This window comes from Cornus florida, unplaced genomic scaffold, assembly GCF_030987335.1.
Source record: "Cornus florida cultivar Cherokee Brave unplaced genomic scaffold, ASM3098733v1 CherokeeBrave_3.0.0_Hap2_Chr03, whole genome shotgun sequence".
Taxonomy (NCBI): domain Eukaryota; kingdom Viridiplantae; phylum Streptophyta; class Magnoliopsida; order Cornales; family Cornaceae; genus Cornus; species Cornus florida.
In genome coordinates this window covers 53,425,655-53,441,501 of record NW_026775573.1, presented here as the reverse complement: position 1 = coordinate 53,441,501, position 15,847 = coordinate 53,425,655, and positions in this window count along the sequence as shown.

The window sequence follows — 15,847 nt, the reverse complement described above, 5'->3', positions numbered from 1 at the left end:
TAGTGTAGATATAGTATAGTTGTAGTGTAGTGTTAAATAGGAGGACAATCCATGCTTGTTGTTTGATGATCTAAGCTTTTGAATACAAGTAGCATATGTCTCTAACCTTGTGTTATATTTGGATTGTGAGCTTAATGAAAGAATTAATGACTTGTTTTGATCTATTGTGCCTTTCACATGTTGTTTAGACAATATATGCTTCATTCCTTAGATATATTGTGCCTTTCACATGATGTTTAGACAATACATGCTTAACTAGTCATCCTTGCTTGTTGAATCAACCAAACACACACACACACCAATATTGCAACACACCATTTGCCCTCATTAGTCACTCGTCAATGGTATAGAAATGCATTGTTTGGTGGTGATCTTTAAACCCCAAGATCTCTCTCTCTCTTATTTACTCTTATTTGCATTCTTTTGTCATCACTTAGTTTAATTTAGTTGCTCCCTAGTCTAAACAACTGACTAACCAATTGTTTGATCATTCTACCTACTAGCCCTAATTGCGATTCCACAACCTTGTTCGATCCTCACAATCCCTTGGGACGATCCCTACTCGCCCTAGCTATATTTATAGTGAAAGGTAGTAGTGGCTTTTATAAATGTAAAATACTTGGCCCTCGCCTTAAAATGCACACACTCTCCAAGCTTGATGGTAGTGCGGCCCTCGGCAGACCCATCAGTTTTTGGCGTCGTTGCCGAGGATTGATTGATTTGATTAGACAACGTCGGATTTGTGGAATCAATTAGGATTAGTACTCTTTTGGTCGTGTCTTTACTTTATTTTTATTTTTCTTTTTGGTTACTTATTGTGTTGTTCTTACTTTACTAGGTGCATTGTTGGAGAGGAAGCAAACAAATGAGCATTCAAGCTAAGCAAACAAGGAAAAAAGCTAAAAATTCTAAAAATTTGCTAAGCTAAGCTTTAAATTTGGAGTTGAAGTGCTAAAGGACCTTTGTGAGACTTTCTTTACTCAATCCCTTAGTTAAATCGTCGGCCCACGTGGAGGCTTGTTTTTATTTGTTCTTGCATCATTGTTGTTAAAGCATGGGAGTATGAATTAACTGTTTGTGGAAGAAGTCTAATTGCATTGTTGTGAAGGCATAGTGTTTGTTAGTTTTTGTGCTTGTTGTGTTTTGCATTGTGCATACATGGACGTCGTTCATTGAGACCAACTCTTGTCCCTTTAGATTTGCATCTTGAATCCATCGTTAGAAATCCTAGGGGAAGAGGAAGTTCAAATAGAACCAATCTATCAATGGATGACCATAATGATGATCATGTTGAGGACCTTGGTCACATAGACCAACAAGGTATCCTTCATCCTAATGTGCACAATGAGAACATACAAGTACCATTAGGCATGCCTAGGCCATTCATTCACCAACCACCACAACAATAAGGCCAAGTTCCATATGGAATGCCAAGGCCAATGTATGCTCCATAACCTCCCATCATCAATTAAGGAATTTAAAACCAAGGTATTCATGTTGCACCTCAAGTAGCTAATCCACCTCTTACTTTAAGAGACCATTATGTGCCTAATGAATATAATGCATCTACATGCATCCAATTGCCTCCGTTTAGAGCACATCATTATGAAATTAAGCCACAAACCATTCAAATGCTTCATAACTATCATGGACTTCCAAGTGAAGAACCTTACAAGAATTTAGATGAGTTTCTTGAAGTATGTTCCACCGTAAAATATACGGACATGCTGGAAGAGGTTTTAAGACTCAAACTTTTTTCATTCACCTTAAAAGACAAGGCAAAGTATTGGTTTAACAATCTTAGGCCTTTTTTAATCACTTTTTGGGCAGAAATGTAACAAGAGTTCTTGAAGAAGTACTATCTGGTTTCTAAGACTAATGCCATGAGAACCTCAATTCGAGAATTTTTACATGGGGATGGAGAAACGTTTCATGAGGCATGGGAATGCTTCAATGAGTTGCTTAGGAAGTGTCTACATCATGACATGCCCAAATGGCAATTAGTTCAATATTTCTTTAAGAGCTTATCGGACAACTATAAGGGTATGGTTGATGCTTCCATGGGTGGCTCATACATCGATAGGCATGAGGATGACGTGTAGCGTCTCTATGAGAGCATGAGTAAAAATTCTTTGCATCGAACATTATCATCCAAGAATGGTAGAAATTCACAAGGTAGGAAGAGTGTTGGCTTACACCAAGTCGACCATTCAAATGAAATAGCCGCCGAAATGAAGTCTTTATCTCAAAGGTTTGATCAATTTTTGATTAACCAAAACTCGGCGAATCAAGTATCTTCCTTCCCTAACCATTCTCATCATGCATCAAATGAAACATGTATGACTTGTTCTAGTGTTCTTCATTCTACTTCTCATTGTCCTCACGGACAAGTGCAAAATGAACCTAATGAACAAGTCAATACAGCTTTTGTGAACCAAGGGAACAATCCTCAGGGTACTCACTATAATCCAAGTTGAAGGAATCATCTGAATTTCTCTTGGAAAAACCAAGGAGAGGGCTCAAACCCTTCCCAAGGCGGTTTTTAAGGGAAGTACATTCCACCTCCACTTCAAAACCAAGGATCCCAAGGTTATAGACCTTATCAATCACAAGGGAATCAATTTGCTAATTCTCATTTTCCCAACCAATCTTATTCCCAAGGAAATACTAGAAGTCCTGCCTTTGAAGAAAAAGTTTTAAATGCTTTGGGCATTTTAGAGGCTAACACACAATTGTTTCATTCTCACTCTCAATCTATTGCGAAGCTAGAAACCCAAGTAGGGAAAATAGCAAGCACTCTCAATGCAAAAGAGAAGGGAAAGATGCCTATTAATGCCCCACGTAAGCAACAATGTGTTGTGTTCCTCATCGGAAGGCCACACTATTGAACATGTTAATGCGGTGACTACCTTGCGGAGTGGTAGGGTTGTTGTCAATCAAGTAAAAATGTCCAATGAAAAGAGTGAACCGATGCAACCTCAAGTTGTCACCCGTCCCGTTTCACATCCCATTCCTCCTTCATTGCATATACATGATCTTGTGAATGAGAAAGTCTTGAAAAATGTATTTGAAAAAGAAGTTTTGAAAAATGATGTTGAAAAAGTTTTATTGAAAAATGATTTGAAACAAAATGATTTAAAAACTTCTTGTGTTGAAGAGAGTTTAAAAGAAAATTCTGAAAAAGTGTTTGAACCAAAAGTTCCATTTCCGGATGCCTTAAAAGGATCCATTTCAAAAGACAAGCAAAAGGCAAAAACCAATGAAATCATGAAAATGTTTAGGCAAGTGAAAGTTAATCTTCCACTATTGGATGCAATCAAGCAAATTCCGGCTTATGCTAAATTCTTGAAAGACTTGTGCACCCAAAAGCGGAAGAACAAGAGCCAAGCACCAAGAAAAGTGGTTTTGACCGAGCAAGTAAGCTCAATTTTGCAACATAATACTCTTCCAAAGTTTAAGGACCCCGGTTCACCCACTATGTGATACCCCTCGGATCCGAGACACGGGTTGATCAGCCCCAGGCCCAAACCCAAGGGAATATCAAACAATTAATATTTTATAATGAACACGGAATACAAAATAAATTAAGAAATGAAATTAAAGCTGGAAGGAACTAAAAATAGAATCCGCAAAATATTATAATTATTAAAATCCATCAAACCCAAACTCCAAAACTCCATCAGTTTACAACTTGGGAATCCATCTCTAGTAGACCCCTATTAAACATCCAAACGGAAGATAGAACAACTGTAATAAACGTCCAGAAATAAAACTATAGAGAGAGCCCTACATCGTCAGAAGAGTGAATAGAGACCTCTGCTCAGCACGAACACGTCTAAGCCTGGAACTGTCGTGTACCTGAAAAATAGAAGTGGGTCAGGCCCACGCGCAAGTTCTATACTACTACAATCCAAACAGAGGCCCGATATGCATGTACATCCTAAACAATTCAACAATAGCTAATAGTCCGTAAATATATATATATATAGTCACACTAAAGGACTCTCACTGGACTACAGGCCAGTCTCAACCTGAATAGAGGTAACATGCTAAAACGCACACGAAGTGGGCATATGTACCTATACCTAAACAGGGTACACCTCCAACCATCGTAGCCAGCTACACATCCCGATGCATATACGTTCCCTAGCCATCGGTCCTGAGGCTCAAGCTCATACCGAGGCACCATAACAGTACATATATAAAATCCATCCAAAATCCCTAGTATTGCCGCTCAACAAGTAGTTGCCATGACAATACAAATCCACGGGACTTAACTTTTAGTTAATCCCATCCTTATTCCAAGTAGGTGGGTAATGGTATTGTTTTAAAAACCAAACCCATCCTTAGTATGCCACCGTCCCATACCGGTGCCTACTTTCCAATCCTCCAGTAGTCAATAATACCAATAAATCAAGTATATATTAACTAAATTCCAACATCCAACATTCAATGTTAGCAGTGATAAAATAAGCATTGATAAACAGGGTCACAACAACAACATATACATGCCCAATTTAAGTTATTCCCTTTAGTCTGATATAAAGACAGAATTAATTAAAACTTCCATTTAACACCTTACAAATGACATACAGATATGTAGGGTATGTATCACAAAATCCTAACCTCCACAGTTGATACTAACTGTGATAATGTAAGCATCAAAACGATATTCACAGTATGTATGTAGACATGCTCAAATTATAGTGTTCCACAAAACCGATCTAGTGTTAAACTCAAATCCTCATAGTATTTAAGTTCCAACAGTTGCTATTACAGCAGTTAAGATAGCTATCATCTAGACCCATCCTTCCAATAATTTATAGTAGCAGTGGTAAGGAAAAACGTGAACCACAGAACCACAATGCATCCACAAACATGCTTAGTCTAGGTTGAACAAGCATACAACACTACTGTAACTACCAGTTTCATAGCAAAACAGATATCATTTTAGTTTGGTTTAATCTTCATTAATCCTGAAATCATTTAAGAGTGCAAAGAGTATGAAGCCTAAGGGAAAGAGTAAGGATAGAATCTTGCCTCAGAAACTTTTGTTCAAAGTTTCAACGTCGTCTTCTTAAAAAATCCCGGCGAGTTCCAAAACCCGGTTACTGTTCACGGGTACGAAACACTATTCCTGAACTCAAAATATGATCTCTACCGTTCAGATTGTGCGACACTGAGTCATGAACCTATCCTCCAAATTTCAGCTCAATCGGATCATGGACGAAGCGGGATCGGATGTTTGATGAAATCTGGGCAGAATGGAAAAAACCTGTGCGACCCAGTTACTGTTCACGAGTACGAATCACTGTTCCCGAGGTCAAACTCTGATCTCCATCGTTCAGATTGTGCGTCACTGAGTCGTGAACCTCTCCTCCAAAATTCAGCTCGATCGGACCACGGACGAAGCGGGATTGGATGTTTGATGAAATCTGGGTAGAATGGAAAAACTGCGTTTTTCCTTCTCCACTTCCACAAAACGTGTGCTTTGTTTAAAAAAACCCTACACAGACGTCTACCTTATACTTATAGAGTTTTCCTAAACCCTAGGTTCATTTAAGTCCAACTCACAATCCTAACCGGCCCATCCAATTAACGTAGAAACCTACGACGGCTATAATATAAAACCCTAATTTATACTGTAATTAAAACCCTAGTTAGATGTATTTACCTAATTACCCTATTCACCATTAAATACTTAACAAATAATCTAATTGAACAAAATAATAATTAGTAAACCCAATTAAACCAAATAAGACACACATAAAATAAGACACACATAGAATAATTAAACCAATTACACTTAAACCATTAATGCCAATTAAATAATTAAAACACTAACAAGTAATTCCAATCAAATAACTAAAAATAAATATCATTTAAATAAATTAAATTACCACAAAAGAAAACAATTAAGCACCTAATAAAAAAAAATAATGACACATAATCAAATAAAATACACTTAAATAATAAATTAAATACCAGGAATATCCTTTTTAAAATTAGGGGTATTACACACTACATCATGCATTATTGGTGATCATATCATTAATCGGGCGCTTCTTGACTTAGGAGGAAGTGTTAACCTTCTTCCATACTCGGTTTAAGTCAAATTGGGCCTAGGTGAATTGAAACCGACATCGGTAGTTTTGTAACTTGCCGACCGATAAATTAAGAAGCCTAGGGGTATAATTGAGGATGTTTTGATTAAAATTGATAAATTCTTCTTCCCCGTTGATTTCGTTGTCATAGATACGGAACTTGTCCCCAATCCTAAGAGCCAAATTCCCGTTATCCTTGGCCGTCCTTTCTTGGCAACCGCTAATGCCAACATCAATTGTAGGACGGGGATAATGAAGATCTCATTTGGCCAAATGAAGGTGAAGTTGAATATCTTTAATCCCACATCCAATTCATTTGACAAATATGAAGGAGATGTTAATGTTGTAGGTAAATGTCATGATCTTCAATGTCAAGGAAGTGAGCTTTTGTGTAAGACCAAAACTTCCAAAGAATCATCTTCAACTTTGCATTCTAAAAGTCTTGTTTCAAATTCTTGCTTTGAAAAGGCATAGAAGCCCAAAGGTTATGATTGCATAGACAAAGGATCAAAAGTTTCTTTTGAGCTTAATCCAACAAGTTCTTCAAAGAACCATTTGTTGGGTGGAGTTCAAAGCATCTATCACCCCAACAAGGTGGGGATGTATTATAAGATCTTTGATCCAGGCTAAAAGAGCCCAATGTCTTGCTAGAGACGTTAAAGACTAGCAACGACATTTCGTAGGGTGTCAAAACCCTATTCCTCCCTCATTTCTATCTTTCATTTCATTTCTTGCGAAGTTTAGATACTTGTTTTTGGTTCATATGCATTGAAAGGAACTTTGGCGAGGATTGTATGAGCTTTCATGTCATTATTGAGCATTCTGCATAGTTTGATCGATCTCAAACCTGAATTCGATCGATCAAACTCCATTCTGCATCCAATACTTAGAAAATTTTTCGACCGGCAAAAACCTGCATCCAAATCACCTATCTGTCCCATCGTTCAAACTAATTCTTAGATCGATCAGGAAATCTTCGATAGATCCAACTTCAAAGTTCGATCGATCTCATGATTCAACACTTAGAAAATTTTTGAGCCTGCATAAACCTGCATATTTCAGCTCTCTGTCTCATTGATCGAAACATTCCAAGATCGATCTGAACTTTTTCGATCGATCCAATTTCCAAGTTCGATCGATCTTCAAGTTCCAACACTTAGCCAATTTTTTGAGCCAAAAACCTACATATTTTTGCTCTCTGTCCGATCGATCTAACTCTTGTTCCGATTGATCTCAGTTCTTCATTTCATTATTTTGACTTTGTTTTGACTTTTCAAATTTTCAAAAATCCAAAAATATTTTCACTTTTATTTTATTTTATTTTCATTTCATTTTCATTTTATTTTATTTCTCAAAAATATTTCAAAAATACAAAAAGATTTTGTTTTAATTATTATTGATTATTCAATTAAAAAAATATTTTATTCTATTTTATTTTATTTTATTTTATAAATTTTAATTTTAATTCTAATTTTTAATTTTAGTTTTGCATTTTTCAAAAATTTCAAAAATCCAAAAATACTTTGAAGAGAGTTCATCAAAGTTCGATTGATCTGAAGTCTCAGTTCGATCGATCGAACTCTATCAGGAATGTTTTTAAAATAGACCTGGAGGGTCTCAAGATCGATCATTTAGATTGATCCAACCTTCCAAACCCCAACCCCTCTTCGTCGCAACTGTACAAGCTCATCTCTCTCATCTCCGACGAGATCCAAGCTACTCTCTCTCCCTCATCTCGGATTCCTCATCCAATCTTAGCATCCACTTCTTTCCCTTCGATTTGAGGTAAAATCCGAGATCTCACCTATGATTTAAGCTTCGATATGATGATTGTATGCTTTATATGTTGCGTACTTGCTTTATACATGATTGAATCTCCATTTTTGAAGCTTCGAAGCACTGAGTTTCTATGTATATATATATGTGTATATGTTTCGTATGTATATGTATGTGTTTGATCTATTTTGGGAGGATGGGCCATGATTGGGTAATGATATTTGTGGATTTGTTGTGTTGATGGGCCCACGAACACGTTCGTGTGGGCCTCATGCTTCCAAAGTCACAAATCTGTGACTGTTTACATTCGTCACACAGTTCGATCGATCGAACTTGTATCTCGGATCGATCTTGAGAGATCGATCGAACTCATGTCTCAGATTGATTGAAGTTGTGAGATCGATCGAACTTATTTTCGATCGATCCAACTTTTGTGATCGATCTCACTTTTTTTTTTTTTTTTTTTTTTTTTTTCTGATCGATCAAACTTCACAGATCTCACACACACACTTCATTCATCATGCCTTATGTTCATGCTGTCTTATATATGCCCAATGCCTGTGACATTCCATATTGGATGCATTTCATACTTACATTATTTAGCATGCTTCACATCCTGTCACTTGCATAGATTCATATCATATCTATTTTGTCTATTTTACTTGACATACATGTTTCTATATTGTGCTTAAAATTTCTTATTTTGGCATTAACTCTCATTGCAAGTTTTTCTTTTTCTTTTTGCAGGCCATGGTTAAGAGGAAGATCGTTGCCAACAGGCAACACGGGCCCCACCGACATATTAGACCACGGACAGAGGAGCCAGCAGAGCCCTCTTATGCACAGGAGGAGCCAGCACAGGCTACCCTACCTCAGTCACCATCTCACGAGGCTGAGGTAGAGGCTGATCATATTCCATCCACCTCTGCAGCTCATCCTGCATTTACTCCATCACCATCTCCACCACATGCTGGAGTTGAGCATTCACCCGTACCATCTCCACTACGTCAGCCAGCTCAGCCAGCTCAGGAGCTTGATAGGCTCGTACCTAGATATGCGCATATGGCGGTCGACTATGAGTCAGTGTTCGACACGACCTTTTTCTCCAGATCGGTGTTGACCCGATCAGCTTACCACGATATCATTCAGAGGGGCCTAGCAGCTATTCTTGCCCCAGTCACAGAGCCAGTCTACCCGCTGCTGGTACGGTTGTTCTACCAGAACCTCCGACCATCCCCGCGTACCACAGCAGAGCTGGTCACTTCTGTAGATGGCCATCAGATCACCATCACAGTGGACTCACTAGCCCGCTCTTGCCACTGCCCACACCGCTGTCCTCCAGAGCTTCAGGAGACATATCCGAGGCTATACAGGCCTTCATATGCTGACATGGCGGTCTTTCTTACAGGTCACCATGCCGCTGGCGAGACCTTCGCCACCCGAACATTCCTTCCAGATGACCTGTGGTTTATTGATTTCGTGCTCTTCAGGAACATCTACATGGCCGGGCACAAGATTCAGAGGAGGGGGGATTATTTGACAGCCCTCTACGCCTTCTGCACCGGGCACTGGGTGTCTATTCCCGCGCTCATCTGGAGCGTGATAAGGAAGCTATATGATTAGTACATTAGCAAGGAAACGCCCGGACGGGCTAAGTCTCTTCCATTCAGCCACCTCATCACTCAGATTTTGATCGACCAGCGCTACCCTATTCATCCTCGGGAGCACCCTGAGAGAGGTTCCTGTCACTTTCTGAAGAAGGACTGGACCAAAAGCTACAACGCCATTATTACTAGACTGCAGGACCATGCAGTAGTGGCTGCAGAGGAGCTAGAGGCTGAGGAGGAGGCCGAGGCAGCAACTCAGGCAGCAGCAGCAACTCAGGCAGCAGCAGCAGCAGATCCCGTAGCAAACGACGCACCAGTCGATCCAGCTACTGATCATATATGTAATACGCCTAATTTTAAAAGGATATTTCTGGTATTTTATTTTTGATTTAATTGTCTTTTTATTTGATTAATTGTTTCCTTCTTTGTTGTGTTGCTTAAATTGCATCTATTTTGTTTAATTTTTAATTATTTGCTTAATTGTAAATTGTTTTAATTAAATAGGGTTATTTTGTTTAAAATTGATTTAATTGATATTTGATTAAATGTGTAATTGTTATTTGTTTATTTGGCATTTAATTTTATACTTGTTTTATTTAATTATGATTATTTTAATTGAGTTATTTGTAATTGATTTAATTAGTTAAATGCGTGAGTTAGGATTAGGGTTTTAGGTTTCATGGTAGCCGACTTGGTATATGTAGGTTTCCTTCTTGTATTGCAACTAGAATTAGGGTTGTGTATTACAAACACCTATAAATACATGTACGAGTTCTACCTAGGGTTTTAAAAATAAAACCCATACACGTAGAGAACATACAGAGAGAAACAGTTGTGGTTTTGGGAGAAGCAGAGAGGAGAACTTGAGAGAGTTACAGAGAGGAAGGAAGCTAGGGTTGTGAGTTTCAACGAAGACTAAACCTAGAGTGACAAAGGTGGAACAACAGTCGGAAACCTCATCGGAAAATTCAGGAGACGACAGTTTAGAGTTTCAAATCTGAAACTCAAAGGCAAGTCACTATTCTTCTCTTTCCCTTTAATTCGTGATTTGTGCATGTTTAGGATAACTCCAGGGGTTGAACCAACGTTAAAATGGATTAAATAAATATCATAATTCATCTTGTAATTATGTTTGTATCAATTTTAAATCGTTGCATAATTCTGTCGTTGGTTGGAAGTAGTTCTCACTTGAAAGTCTGTTTGCGTTAATATTTAAACCTGAAAATATTTCATGTATATGGGATGTGACCATGCTTATAATTAACTCTGGAACATCAATTGAACTCTAGAATAAGTTATAAAAATTGTACAGAGCCTCTGAACTTCACCGGAGGTGAAGAAGATGATCAGATTACGAGCAACGGCTCACAGTGGAGTAGAGCCGGCTCACCCCAAGGGTGGAGCCACCTCCATAAGAGGTAGAGCCGACTCCACATGCAGTGGAGGCGGCTCCAACCTTTGTTCTTGGTTTCTACGTGGTTTTGGGTCCAGTTTGGCCTGTAGGAAGGTTTTTAGGTTGGTTCAGGGGATATGGATGGTCTGTATAATTGTTCTAGAGATATAAAAAGGATTGGGAAGCATGTTAGTATTAATATTGAAGCATTGGATAACCTATAATAATACACCGTATGTGGAAGGTTGAATTATACTTTGACAATTGCTTATTGTTTCCATAAAGCAATTTGGTTTCTAGCATGATTCTAAACTGTTATTCATGTTTCAACTATTTTATAGGCATGTATTATTTATTCTGAAAAAAAATAAGTACGCTTGAATGGAAATTAATTGATGTTTAATTATACGGTATATTTCATCAGTTACTGTACTATTTTGGAGGAGTTATATGCGTAGTCTTTCTTTCTAAATTCGAAGGACTGGAATAGGATTTCTATATCTTATATTAAATGTATAATTGAATCATACACAGATTAGATTGGTTGTATGTTGATTCTAGAGAATAGTTAATAGATGTATATGGTGCTATTTTTGTTAACTATGTTGAATAGAGGATTGTATGCACCGGTATGGGACGGTGGCGTACTGGGTATGGACTGTTTCAAACACTGTGTTCTACCTAATCTGGATTTAATGATGGATTAACCAAAAATGTTAAGTTCATCTCATATTTGTGTCATATCAATAAAACGCTTGAATGACATGTGGTGGTTTCATGATGGATTGGTGATACATATATCAAACCACAATACAGATGGTTGATATTTTGTATTAGGAGTACAAGGATTTTATATATATGTTATATGATGCCATGGTATGAGTTTGGATCTCAGGACTATGGTTAGGGCGCGTATATCGCCTAGGATGGATAACTAGACATAGGTGTTGTTCCCTGGTAGATCTAGGTACACATGATCATATTATTGTGCGATTTGCATGGTATCTCTACTTAGGCTGAGACAGACCTACTGGACTAATGAACGTCTTATAGTGTGTACTATATATTTACATATGGACTACTTTAGATATTGTTGAGTCTTCGTAGGATGTATCTGCGTATCGGATTACTGTTTGGATCGTAGTAGAATATGACTTGCATGTGGGCCTGACCCATTCTTTTATTTTTCAGGTGTTCGTCAGTTCCAGGGTTAGGGCTTGGACGTGCAGAGCAGATACAAATATTCATTCCTCCGACTACGTAGGAATCTTTGCTATGTTTACCATTAGTTTCTTTTTCAGATGTTTAGTTTCTTTTGGTTTTTAATAAGGGGTCCACTGGATGGATTCCCAAGTTGTAACTTATGGAGTTTGGAGTTTGGATTTATCGGATTTTTATAGTTATATTTTGAGGATTTTAATTAGCATTCTTCTAGCTTATTATTATTTTATTTTATTTCATCTTGTATTCTGTGTTCGGTTACATATTAATTCTTTGATATCCCTCGGGTTTGGGCCTGGGCCTGATCAACCCGTGTCTCGAATCCGAGGGGTATCACAATATAGATATTGATTTAGAGCGCCCTGCAGACGCCACCGAGCAGTACTCTCCGGTTGGGTCGCCCATTCACGAGCAGGAGCAGACTCAGGAGCTTTTTTCTGACTTTTCTATACCTGAGGCTCCAGATCTGACCCCCGGCTTTGGAGTACGTCTGCAGACTCTTGAGGATGCTGTTGTTGCTATACAAGCTGATCTTATAGCCCACAGAGCTGATTTTGTTGCCTTCCGCACGGATGTCGCGACTATGTTCCGAGATCTATCCAGAGATATCCGCGGAGCTCAACCTGCCCGTCCTACCTCATCCTCCTGAGTTCCCAGTTCCTTCTATTTCATGATCCCTCTCTCCTATTGATACTTTACTTTTGTCACTGTACAATATTATTTTTGTAGCCGGTCTGTCGGCTTAGATCTTTTGATGTACCAGTACTTTATATATATATATATATATATATATATATATATATTTTTACTGTGGATGTCATATATTATATTCTCATATCTGTATGGTTGACTCCATCAGGTGCATCACAGTGACTTCAGTGAGAGAGTGCTACCCGATTTTCAGGACCACCCTTATACCTCTATCATTTCTTTATCTGTTTATCCCATTTACACTTGCATGTCCACTGTGCACTGATTATCCCATTTTGTTATCTGATGAGTTTATGCAAGTGCCAATTTTCAGGACCATAGTTCATCCCAAGTTTGGGGGGGCCATGCCACCCACTTCGGATACTTCAGTCCCAATCATTCTTGCTTAGTTGCACTGGTATACTCTTTCCCTTGTTCTCTTGCACATTGAGGACATTGTGCTATTTAAGTTTGGGGGGAATGGTGCTTTGCAGTTTGAGTTTTAAATTCAAAATTTTGAGCATGACTTGTGTATTTGAGGGATATTTCTATGATTGGTCCACATCTAGCTATGATTTTGATCTTTTGAGGACTATATTGCTTAAAATTTAAAAATTGCTTGACTTGAGAGTCCAATACTCCTTGTATGCCTTGTGGATGCCATTTAGGAGTAAATTTTTCGAAAGATTGATATCTTGCTTGCACTTGTGGTCCACATCATTTTGATTTTGTGATTATTTTGAGATTCATTCTAGGATTTTACACTAGCACCGGTGCACACTAGCATTCATTTGCGGGGTACATGCTTTGTTGATTATTGAATTGGTTATATCCCAATTGAGCTAGTAGTGCATTGAAAGCTTTCATTCTTGATAAAGGTGGATAACAACCCCTTTTCACTAAGTAACCGGGATTCTAGCCTCATCAAGCACTGAATTTCTCGCGCCGAAAGGTGGAGGGCCCAAACTCTAGGTTAATAATTGAATTCAAAAAAAAAAAAAAAGTTGCAGAAGCAATAAAAAGTGAGGACTTCTCCCAAATGGTGAGAAGTGGGAAATGATTAGATGGAGGTTGTCTTGATTTGTAACCTAGTTGATTTGAGCTTGTAAGTCCGTAGGGGTAGTTGAATGCCTAATGCCCTAAAGCCGTCTGGTTTGGGAGTCATTGACCTAACGCTCAACCTCATGAATCGCTAGAAAGCTTAATAGATCAACACATTGCACCATGCTTCCATCTTTGATCCTAAAAAAAAAAAAATCGAGTGAAAAGAATAAGCGCACCTAGAACAATAAAGCTTTAATAAAAGGTCCACTTTTTGTCTTGATGATCGGTACTAGATTTGTGTGCTAGTTTGAGGGTAAGGATGTGATTAATTCTTTAGTTGGCTTAGATAGCAACACATTTGATGCCATCCACTCAAAAAGGATTCTAGAGTTGTTTTAATTTTCATGATCATTTTCTTGATGTGTGGAGGACCATACTTGTTTGCTTGATGTTGAAATTTTGGGAGATTACTTGGAAATGTTTGAAAAATTGCATACTTGAGGTAGTTTTTTCCTAATAATTGTTTGCAATATTGGTGCCTTTTTTTGAAAAAATGAGCTTAATGTTTGTGGGTACTATTTCTAGAAACCCTTACGAGACTTCACTCGTCCACTAGGGGTGACCTAGGGGTTTAAAAGGCTTGTTGCATATGCTAAGTGCAATCGTGTTCCCTACGAAAGTGGCGTTATCCATTTATTGTTTTCTAGTTCATAGTTGTATAGTTGTTCATTTCATTCCTTTACTTTCTAGTTCATTGCTAGGGACTAGCAATATTTAAGTTTGGGGGTGTGATGAGTGCTGAAAAGTGCGTATTTAAACCCCTTAAGCTTAGGCATTATAGTACCTTTATCTATCTTACTTTACCGTTTTAGATTGATTTCATATTATTTCTATTTTCAGGCACTTATCCCAAAAATAAGCTAACTCAGCCAAATAAGAGCTTAATTGAAGCAATTCTGGGATTAAACAAAGAAAGGAGCAAAGTGGAGAAAGAAGGAAGTAAATGAAGCCATAGGTGGGAAGCAACAAAGTTCAATCGATCCAACTTCAAGGTTCGATCGATTGAACACTTATCGATCTTAGCACTTCAAGATAGATCCAAGCCTTGACCCAAAGCAAAAATTCTAAAGTTCGATCGATCGAACACCATCCTTCGATCGATCGAACACTTTTGTCTTTATTCAAATAATTGATCTTATCCACAACTGTACCACCCACTAACCACTTTTGTTCTTTTCCCAAAAATATCTTCCAAAATATCTCGGATTTGTCTTTTCCCAAAAAGCTCAACCAGTTGGATCGATCCAGCATAAGTTCGATGGATCTCAGCCAGTTCGATCGATCCAACTCCAAGGTTCGATCGATCGAACTTCCTCCAGTGTGAAAAAGTTAAATTTCCAGCTTGTGCAATCCGTCGTCTATCCAATCATTAGAGAATATTCTTTGCACGACCCAGCTCATTTTTGTGTGTCATTTGACCTACCTATAAAAGGAATATGACGCACTTTTTGAGACATATACAATTCTAGGGTTTATTCTCTTGGAGCAAGCTTAGAGGAGGAGGAGGCTAGAGACACCATTAGAGTTCTTCATCAACAAGGAGCAGATTTCCTCTATGGAGTTAGCCCTTGAGGGTTGGAGCAACATCACCATGAGTGGCTAGACATCCTCTTGGGGCTAGAGTTATCCCCAAGCATGCTTTCTATATCTTAATCTTGTGTATTATTGAGGGATTAGTGTTGTAATTAATGTTTTGACACTTTGATATATATAGATCTTGTTTATTCAATGATTTATGTGATTTAATGCTTCCAATTGATCATTTCATTCTATCCATATGTCTATGTATGCTAGACTAGATGTTCATGTATTTGCCTCTATTTCTTGTGTTATTGATACATGTCTATGTGTATTGATGCTATAGATTTAAAGATTGTCAAAACATAGTGCTTAAAGGAATGCTTTTGTGATTTTCTTGATGGTTCATACTTATTTCTTGATGGATTGTGCCT